At 43.6% G+C, this 17,582-nt stretch overlaps 1 long non-coding RNA gene across 9 annotated transcripts; it reads left to right on the forward strand.

Moving 5' to 3' along the window:
• Positions 1-1,365: 1,365 nt before the first annotated feature.
• Positions 1,366-14,390, forward strand: LOC123087216 (uncharacterized). Of its 9 annotated transcripts, none has more exons than XR_006441279.1 (15): positions 1,366-1,821; positions 1,910-2,075; positions 2,802-2,888; positions 3,186-3,281; positions 3,421-3,485; positions 3,595-3,664; positions 4,464-6,459; positions 6,572-6,696; positions 6,776-6,921; positions 8,009-8,119; positions 9,052-9,306; positions 10,068-10,179; positions 10,984-11,143; positions 11,797-11,896; positions 14,075-14,390. It is a non-coding gene; the product is annotated as an uncharacterized lncRNA (long non-coding RNA). The 9 variants fall into 9 exon arrangements; XR_006441281.1 differs by lacking the exon at positions 2,802-2,888 and having other exon boundaries at positions 1,367-2,075; positions 4,464-4,820; positions 5,456-5,540; positions 5,636-6,459; XR_006441277.1 differs by having other exon boundaries at positions 1,367-2,075.
• The last annotated feature ends 3,192 nt before the right edge of the window (positions 14,391-17,582 follow it).

Below are 17,582 nucleotides of genomic sequence, written 5' to 3' on the forward strand. Positions count from 1 at the left end.
GACGTGCCCGCGCGGCAATTCTAGATAAAAAAATATTTTCTCGGGTCGATTGTCTTCTCCTCTCCCATCGTCGCCGCGCGCAGCAGCTGGCCTCAACGACGCCGACCGATGATGACATGAAGGGCGAGATTATCGTCACCACGAGTTTAGGCACACAGTGTGGTCGTTGCCACGACATACAACCTAGAGCTCTCCTCAGGGGATTTATTTTGCCCCATTCGTTAGTGCACGAAACAAGCCACTGAGGGGGACTAGGGCACAAATACACAAATGATTAGAGAAATATGACCGCGGTTTAAAAGATGCCTCATTAACAAAACTATCTTCCTTGACTCTCCAACACGACCGGCCACTGCAACTAAGGGCGTTAGGACTGGTGATGAAGAAGACGAAACGACTTCCTAGCGATTGGCCGCTACAACGGGCGATCTAGTCTATCACAACTAATCAGCCGACAAGTCTTTCCATCAAGGCCCACCGGGTGAGACTTCCAGCGCACACACATGCAAAGGCTAGGCAAGGCAAGAGGGAGGCGGCCCCACCCAAATCAACACTAATCACCGCCCCCCTGATTTTTAGGGGGGCCGCCTCTAATTAACCATCCCTAATTAATCCACGTAAGTTAAGCCACTTTTCAAATTGAAGACTGTCGGAAAACGAGCGTTGGAACGCTCGCGCGCCAGATAGCCATGCCTGAAGAAGAATGGCACATGAAATCATGAGGCAAGGAGGGTGGCTCACATAACTTCTATAGACCTACGCAAGCTTCTGCAACTCGTGGGTGAAGATGGCGACGTGCGAGACTCCCTGATGCACTGCAACACAAGGTGGCTGCCCTTTTTGGGCTTGCACGGCTTGAGGTAGATGATGGAAGGCATGATGTCGACGTCGTCGTTCTAGGTCAACATGTAGTCAGGCTTAGTAGAGCCACCTTGTTGAACCCGACAGCCTTCTCTCGTGCTCATGGTGTACTTCTTCCCTCCACACATGTTCCCTGTCCTAGGAACCAATCCAAGGAGGAGGCAATGGTGGCCGAGGCCATTACCCTGTCAAAAGAAATAGTGGTTGCTTGCGGTTAAAAGAAACCCGTTCAACATTTTTAGTTTCGTGCTATATATTTTTATATTGAATCTGGTTTCTGTAATCTCTACTATTAAAGGAGGATCGAACGTTGTGATGGTTCGACCTCCTCTCGATGGTTCGACCTCGATCCCGCACCGAGGAAATCGCTGGGAAAACAATCCACCCGCACGCCTTGTTCGCTAGCTACTCCTCCATCTCGTGCGATACACGCGGAAAAAACCCAGAGAACAAACGAACCGGTTCAATGAACCTCTACCCCACGATCCGGTAACCCGCACAACATGGCATGCGAAAAGCAACGACCAGGCACACACGTCTCACGCCCCTATCTGCTAGCAACCTCCTCGCTCCTCCCCATCCCATCTCCCTGCTGAAAAAATCGCCACGCCATCCACGCCGCTCACGATCCCCGCTGCGGCGTCTGCGTCGATGGGCTCCCCTCGGTCCTCCTCCACCAAGCACCCGCCCTCCCATGGTCGTGGTCCATCCTCTACCAAGCTCTTGATTGGGAGTCCCACGAGGTTGGGAGTCCCTTGAGGCCTTACCACGACCATGGAATCCCTTGCCCTCGCCTGCGTCGATGGACCCGCCCGTGACCGGACCGAGAGCATGTTATCTAGCTGCGCCTCGCGATCCCCCCACTGCGGCGCCCTGCCCCGTGCTGACGCCGCGGGCGCGGGCGGCTCAGCCCGCCGGGAAGGCGGGCTTTCCCCCCGCCGCGCGGACCGGCGCGCTCAGGTGAAGCTGCTCGCCGGGTTACCCCGGCGCCCGCCTTTCGTCTACCCACCGTGTCGTCGGGTGATCTCTGTGTGCGCCGTTTATGCAGGGCCAGCAGGGGATGCGCCACTCTGCCGCTGGTCCCGCCGTGCCGGAGCCGGTGGAGCGCCGTCGTGTGCAACGCGTCGGTGTACATCATCCCGCTCATGAAGCAGTGTGTCTCCGTCGCGGCCGCGGCGTGAGTGCCTCCCCCATCTCATCGTCGATACCCAAAGGTACCTTTTCCGATGTGATTTGCTCATGATACAGAAACGCATAATCCTTTCGGGCTCCGAATATGTTCGTGCTTTTGCCTGCGAGGGCTGTCAATTGCGCATCTGCTGGTGTCAAATTGTAAGATGCACGATCCTGTCATACATTCTGTAACCTGTCGATGGTTACTCAGAGGGCATCATGCAACAACTGTTAGATGGAGTTGGTTTCTTGATCAGTAACCACGAGCTGATATTTTCACAGCAAGTAAAAGAATTAACGCATCATGTTCATATCTTTAGGAGGTAGGAGCAACATTAACACACTTCACAAGAACTAGATAGACAGTGTACTTGTAGTACCATATGCTGCGATAACGAATACTGCCAGATATTCAGTCTGTTTACACATTAACATGACACCTTGTGTTCAGTGGCGTCACTCTTTATCACAGGAAACTGCAATGCATGGTTTTTGTATTAAAAATTTGAATGTCGTATAATTCGAATGCAGAAATTTACTCAAGGTATAAATTCAAGTCATGTTAACATCATCAGTCTGTTAAACATAACTTACAGAATGGTACTCTTTTCGTATCATGATGCTCAGGTTCCGTCCACTTGGTGACTTGCTTAGCTTGCCGCGGAACCGTAGTGTATCTACTTTATGCTTCTGATCCATCATAAGTTATTAGCGCATTCATGTTACGACACTAACTTGTCAACACCAAGGTGGTAATCTTGCTTCAGATCTTGGATGAGTTACTGGGGCTGTTCAGGCCATGACTCCAAATTGCAATTGCTATCTTGAGGACGGGCAATCTTGTGTAACTGAAAGTGATAATTCTTCAAAAACTCGGCTCTTGCTATTCTCCATGTAGTTTATTTCATTCTGCAACATACTCCCTCCGTTCCTAAATATAAGTCTTTTGAGAGATTTCAAATGGACTACAACATACGGATGTATATAGACATATTTTAGAGTGTAGATTTACTCATTTTGTTCCATATGTAGTCACTTATTGGAATCTCTTAAATGACTTATATTTAGGAACGGCGGGGGTATTTGGTTTTGTCATCAAATGATTGGACTATTTTTTGAGCATTTATTTATTACTCTTTTCCCTCCTGCAGAGTGCTCTTGCTTGCTAAAGGCACAGGCATACACAAATCCTTCATCGTGCCATTGTTTGTTCTGCAAGCACCTAGCACTGTAATCTCATGGATCAAGTAAGGTTCTGCCATTTGGCCCAAAAGAATCATTACCTTTTCCTCTTTTCTTGCTATAGCTACTGGATGTTTATTCTTTTTGAGACAAGAACACTTACTTTTGGCGTACTTATCCTATGGTGTCTATTCCTAATTTTAGGAGTGAATATGGGATGTGGACTGCTTTTCTTGCGCTTGCAGTGCGTTTGTTCTTACCCTTTCCAGGTAGAGTGACAACGAAGATCCATACGTCCTGCTTAAAATTAAGTACAATATTTGATAATACCTGAAACAGATATATGTTACTTATGCACATGTGTCTTGTCTGTTTAAGGTGACCTAGAGCTTCCGCAGTCAACAATGCTGGCGGTCAGCGTTGCTCCTTACCAGGTGATGAATGTGAGGTATGTAACATGCTCGCCATTCCGGAAGACATTAGCTATACTGCTGCATATGTCTTTGATAATTCATCCGCTTGGTCAGTTGTCCACTAAATGTGAAGTGGCTAAAAAGAAAGGAAATTAACATGTAGAAGAAGTTGAAGAACTGTTAAGCAGAGAATTCATCGCCTAGCTTAACCAGTGCAACGTGAATAAGGATTAAGAGGATCTAGCTTAATCCATGTGTATGGTAGCAGATCATATACTTTGCTTTTTTCAATTTTCTAAATTACAGTTTCACCCCTAGCCTCATTTGCGGGTAAAATGTTATAGTTTGCGCAAGCAGCAGATCTAGATAATCTTTTGTAGGGCGTGAGTTACTGCATAGACATCTAATAAAAAGAGGCATCTTCTTTCGGCTCGATACAGAATATATCAGTGCTATTGGGTGCTCTTTGGTACTACAATTGCCTCACCCACTCTACAAAAACTTGACTTGAGTGTATATGGTCTTTTGTTCTTCACTATTACTTTATTAAGGCTGCAAATTTGTGATATGTACAGATGAAAACACATACTGCAACATAATTGATTCATCTGACGATTCAGTGTTCCCTGTTCTTTTTGTGTGAACTCCAGCCAGAAATATTTAGCCGGGGTATTTTTTGCCACTTATTGTCTGTTACGTAGAGTTGGTGTTTCTAGACACAAAATATTTTGTTTACTGGTTTATACCATGGGTCAGTTCAATCTCAGGTTAAATTAGTCAGTGTTGATCAATAATGAAATGTAGCCATTGGTTGATTGATCATTGATGGTACAGATGTGCAAAGCAACAATTATATACCCCACTGTGTTGGACCCAAATACCTTCCGGAAAGAAGTTCTGAAGGGTGGGATACTAGACAACCATGTAATTTCAGCTATATCTTTATTATATAAAATAGGTGGAATTTTAGGTATGTTCTGCTATCCCCCCCCCCCTCTCTCTAATTTGGTGCTATTGGTTTGTTAAGGTACCTATTTATTTTGAGTTTTTTCTGTGCCAAACACAAAGGTTGAATGTATGGCTTAGCACTAACTTCATGTGGGTTTTTCTGCTCAAGTTATTTCAGTTATATTCCTCAGTTAATACTTCGCAGGATCTTGAGGAGTTCTTTTGTGTTGTATTGCTTTGAAGGTGAATCTCATTCCTCGGATTTTGCTCTGTTGTCGTAGCACTTTCAGATTTGAAGTTATGTTTCTCAAGTAAGAAGTAGTATCTTTGTGCTTTTAGCAATGAGAATATTTGAGGAACTACCTATTACAACATCATTTTCTAGGAAAATTAGATCATAACAAGAGACGATGAATCATTTATTTTCTTTGTTGTGGGTAGGGTCAAATTTTGAATTACCAAGCTTTTGTATGATTTTGATTGACCAGGCTTGCTTGCTGCTTGCTTGTCAATCAAGCTATGTTGGTCGATTTTAGAGACAAACTTGTCTTCGAATAAGACTATCTAGAAGCAGCAAGGCAAAGACATCCATTGCATTACTAACTGGGATAATTTTGACTTGTTAGCTACACCCTTTGGATGGTCCTAATTGTAGAAAGTTATTATAGACAATCAACCCTTCAAATTTCACCATCATGAAAGAATCTAAATATAGTATGTTTTCTTCTCTTACTTTTTTATTATACTCTTCTACTCTTATAATTCATCAAATGCTAACTATTACCTTCACTTTAATGCTCGGAACCCCTGGTTGATAATTTATAGTGGGTCAGTTCTGTGTTGATTTCTCTCATGATGATTGATGCTTTGTTACATAGATAGAAAAAAAATTGAGAAATCAGATGGAGAAGGAATGGCACAACCGTGAAAAATAAGTCAGATGCTTGTTGAAAGATATATACTGTGAGTTTCATATATTTTGGTTATATAAGGATTCAATTTTTTAAGGAGGCCGGAGTGGAGAAGTAGATGTGACATAGAGAAACATGGCTATGCAGGGGAAGCGGGAAATCACACTTTGACAAATGTTTCTATAGTCATGTGTTATTCTGTAGCCACTGAGCAAATGCATCGACATACATGTGTCAGAGACGCTGTATGCTCTTTGATTGTTGATAATTTTTTGTTTCTCGTGGACCTTGTTTGACTTTTGGATGTGGTGTGAATTCTATGGGCTAATATGTCAAGCTTTCGATGGTTCACTATGTACGCTTGTTTGGTGATTCAATATTTGTCAGTGTGGTAATAAGCCACATACGACACAAATTCTTCTATTTTGCCGAACACATCCTCTTGAAGTACAAGATATTTTTATAACCATGTCTACAACTCATGATCTCTATGCCTAAATTTATTGTTTGGTGCCATTGTGACCAATATCCCTTAAAACATGGATGTTCCCGCCTTTCGCTCTGGTCGACGCGACCGCTCGCGCTGATTTTGAACGAAAATTCAATCCAAGGAGCGACCGCTCGCGCTGATTTTGAACGAAAATTCAATCCAAGGAGCGGGAAGGGACTGCTTTGGCCCACAAAAGAAAAAAGAAGAAAAGAAAACGCAACCAAACCACAGCCAGGCCGCGCGGCTTCTCTCTCTGTCTTGCTCCTCTCTCGATCCCCTCCAGATCCAACCGCCACCGCCGACCTCCGTCCTCTCCCCCAACCCCAGCTCCAACTCCGGCCTCCACTCCACCGCCGGCGATCCATCCGTTCCCCTCCTCTCGCTCGCCGTAGATCCGCTCGAGCAGCGCAGCCCACGGTCAGATCAGATCCTCGCGCCCGGAACCCTAGCCCTCTGGCCATGGCGACCGGCCGCAGCACAGGTATGAATCCCTCCTCCTCTTCTCCTCTTCTTCCTCTTCTCTCTCTCTCCCTATCTCTCTCTCTCTCCCTATCTCTCTCTGACCCACATCTCGCCACGTCTCTTCTCTATAGGTTGGAGGTGCCACCATGGAGTCCTCTGCCGGGGACGCCGCCCAAGTGCTCGTCAAGGCCCGCTGCTCCTTCTTCCTCCTTTTCCTCAAATTCAAGGGCAATCAGCAGCACACGCCATCCTCAAGGTCCGCCCCTCTCTCTCGATTTCCTCTTCCTGGCCTGGCCTGACCTGACCTGATGCATGGGATTTCCTTTCCATGGCAGGCGCACGGTTCTTCTCTTCTCTGATGGATGGATGGGTTGGTCGTGGAGGAGGAGAACGACCAGGAGAATAGGGATCCCGTCTCTTCTTTTCTCTTCATCAATGTCGGCCGCTCAGGAACAACGACCCAGCCACCCCTCAAGGAAAGGTAAAGGCACCCTCTTCATCCCCAAAGACAAGAAAGATTCAAGGATGGCCTCCATATTACAAGGATGCCCATGGTTTTGGATCTCACATTATGTCCTTGTTTAAGACCGGCCAGCCATAATGGGTGCACCGCCTTCTCCAGCTCTATATGCTTAATTATCTTGCTTCACACCAACATTTCATTTCTTAACGAGGCAGGCTTTCTATATGAGATGGCCTGCAACAAACGCTCCTCTGCGTAAGTGTGTTTGCCAAACTGCGGTCTGCCGGTGACCTCTTCTGGCCAGCATCACACTTCCGTTTCTTGATGAATGGGTTTTATTTAAATCGTAGGCATGCAGAGAGTTAGAGCCAATCCAGATTTGAGAAACAACAGCTACAGATGTCGACTGTCATGGCTGTAGCTCCCAACTTGTCTCCTTCCTCTGTTGCCACCCTGGTCGGTCTGTCCAATAATTGGTGTTGCTTTCTATATGTAACAATAAAGCATGGACCGGTACATGCCAAAATGCGCTTTGGTCGCCGGGCTCCAGGGACCTCAGTTCCACTTGAGTTACGATGCTTTCTGTTTCTTGAATTAATTCCAAGTTATACACACAGATAGTTAGAGTCCAACTGAGATTTGAGAAGCAACTGTACAAGCTCAAATGTTTGTTCGTCGTCAGCAAACGTATTGCTATATAGTAGCTAATTTACAAGTATCATATTACCAAAGTTCTCTGTCCTATAATATAAGACCGTTTTTGACACTAGTGTAGTGTCAAAAAGGCTCTTATATTTTCGGATGGAGGGAGTAACTTTTTTATGGCATACTTCGATGCCAATTTTCATATGTTATATTGATCCGTATGAGTAGTATCTAGTCAAACATCCAAAAGGTTTGCTGGAATGGATAAAAAATAAACCCTTTTTTTAAGTTCTGAACTACATATATGTGTGTGTGTGTGTGTGTGTTGTCCTGTTTATTATCCGTGCGGCAGACCATCTATAAGGGAAGGGGGCTGTTTTGCTAGTTTCCATTAATATTTGTTGGTTTGCTGCTTTCTGTTAACTGAAGATGTGCTTTCTTTTTCATGTGTGGGTGGCAGGCAGGAGTGCAAACCCTTGGAGTTCATGTAGAGTATTCTGCCCTCATGGGTCACAGAGGCCCTCCTTCCTCCGCCCCATCAGAACCAGGCTGCCTGTTGTATGTACAGCAGGTGAGCCCTCTCTGTCAATCCAAACTGTGTTCCTAGTGTGTTTGCTTTGAAGAACAGACTGCATCTTGTGGATAAGTTCTCTGGAAAGGTTCCTTTTATTTGACAGCCTCTGGAAGACTTATAGTGTTGTGGGTGGTCCTATTGCAGCCCAATCTACCAATGTATATTCCTTTTTATCTAGAAAGACTAGGCATGTTTTTTCCTTGTGACAATAAAAATAAGTACGAGTAGGTTGCCACAGTGAGCTCGTCTCCTTCCTCTGCTCTCCGCCTCTTGTTGCTCTGATAGATTGTCATAATTTGGTTAGCAAGGTGCTGTGGGTCGATGGATTCTATGGTTCCTGTGATGTGGTGGGGTTCATGTTAAGTTCGCCATGATGGACTTCATCACTGAAAGAATTGTTCCATTTCTCAACAAAATAAAAACATCAGTTAATAACACTCTCTTGCAATTTATTCAGATAATCGAAAAGCATGAGCTGCTTAAATAGTGATGCAGTTTGGTTTCTTTGAGATTGAATGGTCTAGTACGTATCTTCTATGGGTAAACACCTGATATCCATGTATGCTCACACTGTAAACAATTGTTGATATGTACGTCGCCTGCCTCCTGTTTACTATTACCTCCGTCCGGAATCAGTTGTTGTTGAAATGGATATATCTAGACGTATTTCAGTGCTAGATACATCTGTTTGAGCGATAAGTAATTCCGGACTGAGGGAGTAGTTTCTAATGCCTGGAGTAATCTGCTTAGTTGTTGAACAGGGCTGATTTGTACCGGTTCTATAGATTTGGTAATTGATGGACTTGGGTCCAAAGTCCTAGAGCTATTCTTGATATACGGAGAGACCTTTCTCTTTATTGTTTCTTATGATTTTTCTTTGGTCCACTGATTAGGTGTACAAACTAATTGTGAATTCTTTTTTGTTGTAGCAAAAAGATTTGGATGCAGACCGTGGTGGTTTCTTCATAGTACACGTGCAGCCAGCCGTGTATGTTCAAATTCTCCCTGACGCCGTGTGATGCTAGTGATTTTGCCTGCCATGCCGCAACCACGACGGTGGCGATGTCCGGCCTCGGCTACAACTTGCACAGGATTTGGCCTCTGGATGGGTTTCTCGTGCCAGGCACCTCGACGACTTTTGCTATGCTGTGGTGTTGTTTGGCATTGGCTACACAATAGCTATGGTGAGATCCTCTGATTCCTCTGCTCCCCGCCTCTGGTTGCTCCGATAGATGGTCACAATTTGGTTAGCAAGGGGTTGTGGGTCGATGGATGCTATGGTTCCTGTGATGTGCCTGGGGTTCATGCTAATTGTTGGTTATGTTGCTAGTGCTATAATCCGGTTGGTTATGTTGCTCTGCTGGGTTTAGGATGTCGAATTGAGCCGGTTGCCACTGCTCTAATCATATAGGCATAGTACATGATTACTAGCAATTCTGTTCCAATGTAGGTGGTATGTGTTAATCTGTAGCCCATGTGTGCTGTGTCGTGCTCATGTGAGCAGGAAATTACCATGTGTATTTCTGTTGCAAATGTGTTCTGCCCATTAGCAGATCATGATGATATGCTACAGTACATGGGTTTAGTTATATGAAAATGAGCTGATTTTCTTATCTCTACTAAGGAATTCTTCTTGTATGAGTTTCAGTTTTTGATGTTCTGCGCACTGACAGATCAATGGCCTTCTATGAGAACAAAGAAAATCACTCATTCCTAGTTGTGTACGCGTGTATCGACAAACAAGTTGGTTATTGTAAAGGTGGCTCGTTGCCTCCTATTTGCATAGAATGCTTATTTATTACCTCAACTAGGTCATTGTTGTTGATGTACCTTACCTCAACTAGGTCACCTCATGATTTGTCCAAGCTCGAGTCCATGATTTCTAGTTTTTTTTTTGATTTGATGTCAAGATTATCTTCTTATTTCTTTTGTCCTTCTTGTGCAGCAGGATTCGATTCGGTACAATAAGGGGTTCGTCGTGCCAGGCTTCACGGCGCTGCTGCTTCCATGTGACGGACTGACGGTGTTGTTTGGCATCGGCTACAAAAACAGCCATGGTATGGTCCTCTCATTTCTCCACTCCCCGTCTCCGGTGGTTGCTCGGAGCTTGTCGTGTCCATCGAGCCATCACTATGTGGTCGATCTGCGTTCATGTCCATTGTGCCATTTCTATGTCTGGTCAGGCTGCTACAGTATGTCCTTGCATAGTGATGATGTTACTGTTTCTTTTTTTTTGCTCGTTTGCTTGTTGGTCTGTCTGTTTGGTAATTATCATTCTACCACTAGTCTTCCTGATACAAACTTCCCATCCCACTCAAAAGTCTGAAACACTTCTTCGCACTCAACAACTAAGCAGCACAGCACACCTGAATATATATGCGCATCTGTATATACTTAGTTTCCCATCACCCACATGGAGCGGTCTTGTTTGCTTCGGGATGTAGTATCACCACTACCTGCCTGCCTCCTTCCTGAAATTCTAACAGTATATATGTGGTCTGCGTACCATGATCTCATTATGGAGTGGTTTTTATTTCCAAGGATGCCTTCCTACTCCTACTAGTTCCAGTGTCATACAGTTTGATTAAATCGAAACGAATCATTCATGGTTGAGCATTTTGTTTTGATGATTCAGCATAAGATCCGATGTGACATTGAGTTCAGTCTCTCCTGCCTTAGTTTTCAAATTCATGATTTTCTTTCGCAATTCATGATTTTATTTGCATGAAGCTTGGTTTATGGTTGTCTATGGATCTTCGCTTTCTCTGTATGTATGATAGCTTCTGTATTTAGTTGTTGTTTGGTCAAAATATTATGATTGGCGAAGTTGTATTTATTTCCAAGCTGGCAATGCTTTATAGGTGTCTCTGTTTACTAGTACTTGAGAGGGAATTGGAAGTAGTTTGTTAACTGAAGCTTGGTCCTGCTCGACACCAAGGAGAGGCGCAAGGGGGTGCCTAGCACCGGCGCCGAAGAATGCTGGTGCTCCTCTTCGTCTTCGACCTGCTCTGCTCCTTCAAGGTAAGCTGGTCCTGGTCCTTGACCTGATCATTGGCGTCGCCCATGAGTATGATGCTGCCATGTTGAGTCTGTAATTTCATAGGCACACTTGTCTTGCTGCAGTACAGATTCGCCGTATCAACAGCCCTGGCTAGTGTTGCTGGATTTATATTGTTCTCCTTGGGCTGGAACTCGATTTCATCCCTTATTTTTCTGAAATGGGACATGTCTTTAATTTCTGAAAGAAAAATGGCAATGCTGACTTGGCATTTGACGGGTGGTTTTGAGAATTAGCATTATGGAATTTATGTTATAGGTTAGCTTGATTAATCTTTACTACGGGATTTCCTTCTAAGGAGCTAGTGTTGTTGGGTTTTCTTCCAAGGAGCCAGTCGGGTTTTCTATAGTCAAGCATGTTAGTCATAGTGGGATACATTTGTATGAGAAATGTCTTGGACATCCTGTTAAAAGCAACAGCATATGCTAGAGCTACAATTAATTATGAATAACAACGCTGTTTGTTTTCAGCATTTGCACTTCGCACTGAAGCAAAGTTATCATCCGTTAGCAAACTATGAGGCTGTAACATCACTGAAAGTTGTCTTAAAAGGGGTCATGTTTCTTGTTGTTGTTTATTGATCTTCACAACTCATGTGGTTTCCTCACCCATGTAGGTGATAGCCGAATGGTATACGCGCGAGATTCATCTTCCACTCAAACGCCTCACGCCCTGCCCCTCCAGTAGCTGATTCTTCTTCGACTCTGTCACATGTGGTAAGCTACTGGTTCCTCTCCTCTGCTCTCTCCCATACTCTGTGTGCCCACCGCCATCAAGCCATGGTGAATTTGTGTGCATTAACGAATGCATTTCAGAAACAGCTTCATCCTTGATTTGTAGTGCACGAATCAATTTCTGAATGGATCATCATTGATTTGCTTGGGTTGGCGAATGCTTGGGCATCGTGTACCAAATAAACTTGTCTCATTTTGAGCGTCGGGTCAAGGCCTTTTATTTGTTGGCTGATGCATTGCATGGGTGTACTGTGTATGTATGTAAAGGAGATGGATAAAATTGGTAGTAGTTGTTTTCAGGAAGATGTTGGCTTTTTTTATTGATGAGGGAGAATAGTAATCGCAATTTCATGGTATAGGAGGGAGAATTAACAAGGAGACAAATTCATGTTCTTAAATAGCTCTTTCAGTTTCCTGTCTGCATGAAAAGTGAGAACTGGATTTTTAAATCTTGCCTCGATTAAAACTGTATACAACTAATTCTTGTATCCATTCACTTCAATCTTCACGTTAACATCTTGCTGGAGTACCGATTCTTCTCACACGCACTAGACCTCTTAGGTTATATATTTCTCAAGGGCTGCATTTTAATCAGACTTTGTTAATTCCTGCCAAAACTGGTTTTTGAGCTCTAAGTTGTGAAGACTGGCCTCTAGTGCTGCCACTGGAGAACAAGCTTATATTGTCAAACTTTTTATGTTTGGGGTGTTTTGAAGATCTTTTGTTCAACTGCTTTACAGACACTCAGTTCTAGTTTTTGCCTTATGTCATCTCATAGTAAAATGAATACTTTCTGATACTGTCACCATTTTAGTGGCCCGTTGAAGCGCTTCATCTTCCTCGGTTTAGGTGAGCCCTTGGCCTTCAAGCCGACTATTTTAGCGTTTGGATCTATGGTGGTGGGCCAGCCACCACAATCTTTCTAGTAGATGAAATTGTCCAGTTATAGTTTTATAGGATCTGTATTCTAAGGCTTGGAGTTGTTAATGGCTTACAAATAGAACAAAATGATTTTATATTATGTTGTGCTGTTGTCTAATTTGCAATGGTTGCTCTGCTAGGATTTGTAGTAGTTAATGGTTGTCACATCAAATAAAATGATGTTTTGCTATGTTTCGAAGGTATTTGTTTGTACGATTGCATAAGAATATAGTAGGTACTATACTCGATCTTAGTGTTCAACTATGTATATAACCTTGTAGTACAAACTGTGTATAAACTATAAAGATGAAGTCGTCTAGGATAAAAGCCTAAGTATGTGATTTATGTGGTAGTGGTGCTCGCAATGGAACTGTCACATTCTTTTCCTTGAGTTTATTGATAAAATCTGAACAATTGTTTTTGTAAGCTTGGTGCCTTAACTCCACCACTACCTTGACGCCCACACAGTTGGGCTCCACTTTGATTTTCAATAAAATATGTTAGTTTGCTCCAGTATTTTACTATTCTAGGATGTTTAGAGTGGCTACTAGATGTGCTTGGATCTCCTGCAAACTTATGTAACTTTTACCATTTTTGATAGAGAGAGCAAATTTATAGTGAAGCTTGAGAGCAATTTTCAATGTTTCAAGTGAAGCTTGGTTTATCTATATTTTGTACTCCCTTCTGTCCATAATATAAGATTGTTTTGCAAGCTAAAACAGTTTGCAAAACGATCTTATATTATGGGACAGAGGGAGTAGATATTTTTTTGATTATTTGCAACTCGCCTTCCTCTGCTCCTCGCCCCTGGTTGGTCTGAGCTTGTGACCATCGAGCCAGGGCTATGCCATGCTAGGGTTTGGCTATTTAGAGAGAGCCAGGGCTATGCCATGAAAGTTTTTACTTTGTTAGTACAGAACAAATGGGGTCTATTTGCTTGCTGCTTTATGGCTATTTTTTCCCTTGCTTCCAAAAATTTAAGCATTAGAGAATTGTTGGAGGCTTCTCACGCTGACACCTTCATGTTGAACATGTATGGATTCCGTTATGCCCTTGTGCTTTTTACCCCCATGTATTCAGTGGTACATGAACCATTAAAGAACCGATCCTAGTTATATTAACAAGATAGGTAGCTTAGTTTAGGTTGTCATGTTGTAAACTTGAAATTCGTTGATAGCATGCGTTTTTTGGTCTACTTGTTGAGTTTCTCAAGTCGCCTCTTGTTGTTTTCTGTTCTAGGCAATCGGTGACTGGCGTGTTGATTGGATCCAAGGGAGGAGCTTATGGTGTGTTGACACCAGTCTGTCCTTATCTTGTGGCGTTGACATCATAATCATGTCCAGCCGAAAGGTATCCAATGTTCCCCTCTAATTGAAAGAAAACTAATCAGTTTGCCATGCAGCTCGGCTATGTCGTTAAAGTTGATGGACTCACTTTATATTCCAAGCCTTCTGTTGTTATCATATTAGATGGCCTTAAGCCATATTTATTGTAATAAGTTTTCTTTTGAGACATTCTATGTAATAAGTGTGTAATTGATACTCTGTTATAAATCCTTCGAGTACTATGTGTGTCAGCATTATCGATCCAGGGATGACATTAAAGCACAGAGACTTGACCGTTTGAGGTCGGATCGCTACATTCACCATAATCCACCTCGATCATATTGTAGCGGTGCTTAGGCGAAGCCTTGCGTCGGTAGCATCATCATCACCGTCACCACGCCATCGTGCTGACAAAACTCTCATGTGAAGCTTTGCTGGATCGGAGCTCGCAGGACGTCATCGAGTTGAACGTGTGCAGAACTCGGAGGTGCCGTGCGTTCGGTACTTGTATCGGTCGGATCGTGAAGACGTACGATTACATCAATCGCGTTGTGCTAACGCTTTCGCATTCGGTCTACGAGGGTACATGGACACACTCTTCTCTCTCGTTGCTATGCATCACTATGATCCTGTGTGTGCGTAGGAAATTTTTTGAAATTACTACGTTCCCCAACAGTGGCATCCGAGCCAGGTTATTGCGTAGATGTTATATGCACGAGTTGAACACAAGTGAGTTGTGGGCGATACAAGTCATACTGCTTACCGACATGTCATATTTTGGTTCGGCGGTATTGTTGGATGAAGCGGCCCGAACCGACATTACGCGTAAGCTTACGCGAGGCTGGTTCTACCGACGTGCTTTGCACACAGGTGGCTGGCAGGTGTCAGTTTCTCCAACTTTAGTTGAACCAAGTGTGGCTACGTCCGGTCCTTGCGAAGGTTAAAACATCACTAACTTGAAGAACTATCATTGTGGTTTTGATGCGTAGGTAAGAACGGTTCATGCTCAGCCCGTTGCAGCCACGTAAAACTTGCAACAACAAAGGAGAGGACGTCTAACTTGTTTTTGTAGGGCATGTTGTGATGTGATATAGTCAAGAAATGATGCTATATTTATTGTATGAGATGATCATGTTTTGTAACGGAGTTATCGGCAACTGGCAGGAGCCATATGGTTGTCGCTTTATTGTATGCAATGCAATCGCCCTGTAATTGCTTTACTTTATCACTAAGCGGTAGCGATAGTCGTAGAAGCAATAGTTGGCGAGACGACAACGATGCTACGATAGAGATCAAGGTGTCGCACCAGTGACGATGGTGATCATGACGGTGCTTTGGAGATGGAGATCAAAGGCACAAGATGATGATGACCATATCATATCACTTATATTGATTGCATGTGATGTTTATCCTTCATGCATCTGCTACCTCTTGAGCACTGCGTTGGATTTCCCCGAAGAGGAGAAGATGATGCAGCAAAGTAGTGTAAGTATTTCCCTCAGTTTTTGAGAACCAAGGTATCAATCCAGTAGGAGGCTACGCTTGAGTCCCTCGTACCTACACAAAAACAATAGCTCAACGCAACCAACGCGCTTAGGGGTTGTCAATCCCTTCACGGTCACTTACGAAAGTGAGATCTGATAGAGATGATAAATAATATTTTTGGTATTTTTGGTATAGAGATGCAAAGTAAAAAGTAAAAGCAAAGCAATAATAAAGTGATGGAGATTGATATGATGAGAAAGACACCTGGGGGCCATAGGTTTCACGAGTGGCTTCTGTTAAGAGTATAAGTATTCAACGGTGGGTGAACAAATTACTGTTGAGCAATTGACAGAATTGAGCATAGTTATGAGAATATCTAGGTATGATCATCTATATAGGCATCACGTCCGAGACAAGTAGACCGACTCCTGCCTGCATCTACTACTATTACTCCACTCATCGACCACTATCTAGCATGCATCTAGAGTATTAAGTTAAAAACAGAGTAACGCCTTAAGCAAGATGACATGATGTAGAGGGATAGTTTCATGCAATATGATAAAACCCCCATCTTGTTATCCTCGATGGCAACAATACAATACGTGCCTTGCTGCCCCTTCTGTCACTGGGAAAGGACACCGCAAGATCGAACCCAAAGCTAAGCACTTCTCCCATGGCAAGAAAAACCAATCTAGTAGGCCAAACCAAACTGATAATTCGAAGAGACTTGCAAAGATAACCAATCATACATAAAAGAATTCAGAGAAGATTCAAATATTATTCATAGATAGACTTGATCATAAACCCACAATTCATCGGTCTCAACAAACACACCGCAAAAAGAAGATGACATCGGATAGATCTCCACGAGAGAGGGGGAGAACATTGTATTGAGATCCAAAAAGAGAGAAGAAGCCATCTAGCTACTAACTATGGACCCGTAGGTCTGAAATAAACTACTCACACTTCATCGGAGGGGCTTGGATGATGATGTAGAAGCCCTCCGTGATCGATGCCCCCTTCGGCGGAGCTCCGGAACAGGCCCCAGGATGGGATCTCGTGGATACAGAAAGTTGCGGCGGTGGAATTAGGTTTTTGGCTCCGTCCCCGATCGTTCGGGGGTACGTAGGTATATATAGGAGGAAGAAGTATGTCGGTGGAGCTTCGAGGGGCCCACGAGGCATGGGGGTGCGCCCTCCACCCTCGTGGCCGCCTCGTGGCTTTCTTGACGGAGGGTCCAAGTCTCCTGGATCTTATCTGATGAGAAAATCACGTTTCCGAAGGTTTCATTCCGTTTGGACTCCGTTTGATATTCTGTTTCTCCGAAACACTGAAATAGGCAAAAAAAACAACAATTATAGGCTGGGCCCCCGGTTAATAGGTTAGTCCCAAAAATAATATAAAAGTGGAAAATAAAGCCCAATATAGTCCAAAACAGTAGATAATATAGCATGGAGCAATCAAAAATTATAGATACGTCGGAGACGTATCAACATCTTATTCTGCTTTGTTTGACGGTAGCATTATAAGATGATCTCTCACTAAATTTCAAGGTAAAAGTGTTCTCCCTGAGTATGCACCGTTGCTGATGACCCACAAGTATAGGGGATATATCATAGTCCTTTCGATAAGTAAGAGTGTCGAACCCAACGAGGAGTGGAAGGAAATGATAAGCGGCTTTCAGCAAGGTATTCTCTGCAAGTACTGAAATTATAGGTGACAGATAGTTTTGTGATAAGATAATTTGTAACGAGCAACAAGTAAAAAAGTAAATAAAGTGCAGCAAGGTGGCCCAATCCTTTTTGTAGCAAAGGACAATCCTGGACAAATTCTTATATAGAGAAAAGCGCTCCCGAGGACACATGAGAATTATCGTCAAGCTAGTTTTCATCACGTTCATATGATTCACGTTCGGTACTTTGATAATTTGGTATGTG

This window comes from Triticum aestivum, chromosome 4A (assembly GCF_018294505.1).
Source record: "Triticum aestivum cultivar Chinese Spring chromosome 4A, IWGSC CS RefSeq v2.1, whole genome shotgun sequence".
In the NCBI taxonomy this organism is placed as follows: domain Eukaryota; kingdom Viridiplantae; phylum Streptophyta; class Magnoliopsida; order Poales; family Poaceae; genus Triticum; species Triticum aestivum.